This window comes from Phalangium opilio, unplaced genomic scaffold (genome assembly GCF_054372755.1).
Source record: "Phalangium opilio isolate 3A_F unplaced genomic scaffold, DU_Popi_V2 ptg000038l_1, whole genome shotgun sequence".
In the NCBI taxonomy this organism is placed as follows: domain Eukaryota; kingdom Metazoa; phylum Arthropoda; class Arachnida; order Opiliones; family Phalangiidae; genus Phalangium; species Phalangium opilio.
Window position 1 is genome coordinate 2,095,416 of NW_028324161.1, and position 2,863 is coordinate 2,098,278.

General features: G+C 34.5%; 2 long non-coding RNA genes across 2 annotated transcripts; both read left to right on the forward strand.

Annotated features, from left to right (window-relative positions):
- Positions 1 to 560: 560 nt before the first annotated feature.
- LOC149682612 (uncharacterized) lies at positions 561 to 1,567 on the forward strand. Its single transcript, XR_016365504.1, has 2 exons — positions 561 to 759; positions 1,270 to 1,567. It is a non-coding gene; the product is annotated as an uncharacterized LOC149682612 (long non-coding RNA).
- A 198-nt stretch (positions 1,568 to 1,765) lies between these two features.
- LOC149682613 (uncharacterized) lies at positions 1,766 to 2,504 on the forward strand. Its single transcript, XR_016365505.1, has 2 exons — positions 1,766 to 1,824; positions 1,892 to 2,504. It is a non-coding gene; the product is annotated as an uncharacterized LOC149682613 (long non-coding RNA).
- The last annotated feature ends 359 nt before the right edge of the window (positions 2,505 to 2,863 follow it).

Genomic DNA, 2,863 nt, shown 5'->3' on the forward strand with positions numbered 1-2,863 from the left:
CTATATAGATGGTTGTTCAATAACGAAAAACATTAATCAAGACATGAATCTGTTTGAGGGAAATTCTTTCTTCGAGGTTATAGATAGACAGAATAATCTAGTGATTTCCTACTTTCAGCGGTAAAAATTTGTGAACATAGACCCGTTTCTGCTAATCTGTCAAGGGGTATTGAGTGCCAAATTTAAAGATTTTATGAATATTTAACGAAACATCGTAAATCCAGCAGCGGAATAAATTATGTGTTTGAGATCACGCAATAATGGTTTTTGATCGTCCGTTATATTTTGTGAAAGTTTTTGGGTAAATGTTACAGTAAAATTCAAATTCTTGATGCTTTTGATGTTTGAGTCAAGTCTGAAAACGCCGTTTGAAAATTATAAAACTTTTGTACTGTTGAACTAAATGGCTTTGTCCACGGTATCAATCATTAATCAAACGCTTCTTGCTGCAATATACGAGGTAAGCTCTTATTGAAACAAAATTGCACTTAATTAATTATTAATGGCATGATCTTGAAACTACAAACGATCGATCGAAGGATCAATATTTGTTTAAAATACTAAAATGTTATATATTTGTGTCTATTACAATAAGCCTTAAAGATTAAATGCTGGTGATTTCATACGTCTGAAATTTATTTTGTTTAAACAGTGGACACCATGGATTTCCTACAAGAAAAATGAAAATGGTGAAATATTTGCTTTGCAAGGAGCGATGGTAAATCTTTTGGAACATTTTATGAAGAAACTAAAAATCAGGTATAATATAAATATATTTTCTTAGTATCTAACGCCCTGAAAACTTAAAATTTCCCCATAGCAATATCAGGGATAGATGTAATTTTAGAAGAAGAAATGGAGAACAGAGCAATCTGGGCGCGCGGCAAAGTCAAGAACCCCCTTGCCCGGGACGGGGGGTATAAAAGAAGAGGCGGGTCATAGCGACAGAGGTAAAAAGGAATCACGTGTTTTTTGCCGTCCCCGTCAGCAACGTCATCGAAACGTAGTTTAAGTGAGCCAATAAGATAATTTAAAATTTTCGTTACGTGTTGGAGGGAGGGACTCTATACTGGGCTGAGTCAGATTGAAGTAAATACTAGCCGTTCTCCATTCCTACTTCTGAAATTACATCTATCCTGGACAATATAAAAGTCTTATAGGACGATGGGCGACATTAAATATTACAATATTTGTTCGAAGAGCTATCTGTTCTATGGTCTTCATAACAAAAGCATATTACCTGACACAAATATTAAAATTTCATTATAGATTTGAATACGTTGAGGAACCCAACGGGATTTGGGGAAAGCGACTTTCAAATGGTTTATTTGATGGTATGATTGGAATGGTACACAGAAATGTAAGAGCCATGCAGGTCTTCACTTGCCGAGGGAGATTTTACATATAAAACTAAAAAAATACAAATGCAGGAAGTTCACGTTGCTGTCGGTCCGTTCACTATGGATTATTTTAGGTTTTCAGTCGTAGACTTCACGAGTCCTTTATACATGAATTATTTATCAATTCTCGTGGGGGAACAAAGTCATAAGCATCCACTTTTTCCGTTTTTAGAAGTATTTAATGGAACGGTAAGCAACATTTTTAAACTGCCAATGATGCAAGAAGAAAATTGGCACTGACACTTAAAAAATATAGAAGTGTGAATTGCTTCTTTTTTTCAGGTGTGGCTCGTTCTTTTATTGCTATTACTCGCGTGCATCGTATTCTACGCGATGATTGGGTATAACGCAAATCCAAGGTTAAAAGTAAAAAATTGCTTTATAAAGGCATTTATGGTGTTCATGGGGCCACTGCTTAACACATGTGAGTGATTAATTTCCGTAAATTTAATTTTGCCTTTTAATATAAATTACATGACCAAAATATTTAGGGTGTCCAGAGTTGGAAAATGAAGGCAATAGATTAAGTCAACGAGCTTTAATAACCTTTTGGAAATTGGGTACCAGATTCTTATGTTTGGCGCTCTCGGCTGTCCTACTTTCCGCTATCATCATCACTACACCACTAGATTTCATTAAATCATTTCAAGATTTTGAAAGATTTCCTGAATCTATTCCTTTATTAGAAAGGAGCTCGAGTACCGCTAACTTTCTAGAGGTGAAGAATTTTTAATTATACTTCATATCTAAATTCGGCTCTTCATTTAAATCATTAAAACTAATCAAACGAATTAAAATAAAAATATTTACTAAACTACGCAAGTGGGCAAGGGGAGGAGGATACATTTATCTACTACGTGGGGCTAGTCATTCGCCAAAATTTTGTACACCTGATTACTGATTTCTGAATTTTTATGTGAATTCCTATGATTACTGGACGAATTCCTTGATTTCTGTGATTACGATTATTTTCGGTGATTTCCATAATCATTACACTGATTTCCCGTTATTGCCGCGGATTACTTGTGATTTCCGTTTGAATTCCAATGAATTCCGGTGATTTTTTGGTGAATGCCGTGATTACCACTGGATTCTTCGTGAATTTCAATGAATACAGCGATTATTTCTATTTCAACTGATTATGATTTTTATTTTGGATTTTCGAATTCATCCATTGATTATACGTGATTATTTCACGAAAGGCGTGATTACCGAGGTGATTACTAGTAAATCATGTGATTATTTCTAATTTTCTCAAGATTTCACGTGATTTCCAGTGATTATCGGAGATTTCTGATTACCTTTGATTACCCCCAGAAATGATTTTGATTACTGATGATTTTCAAAGAATTCTGGAAATCAAGTAATCGATTTCTGCCGTTTTGTACACCTGATTATTCAAGTGACTAACCCCTCGATCTACTAGATCATTTTACCCACTCTTATAAATTTCTGTTTATGCA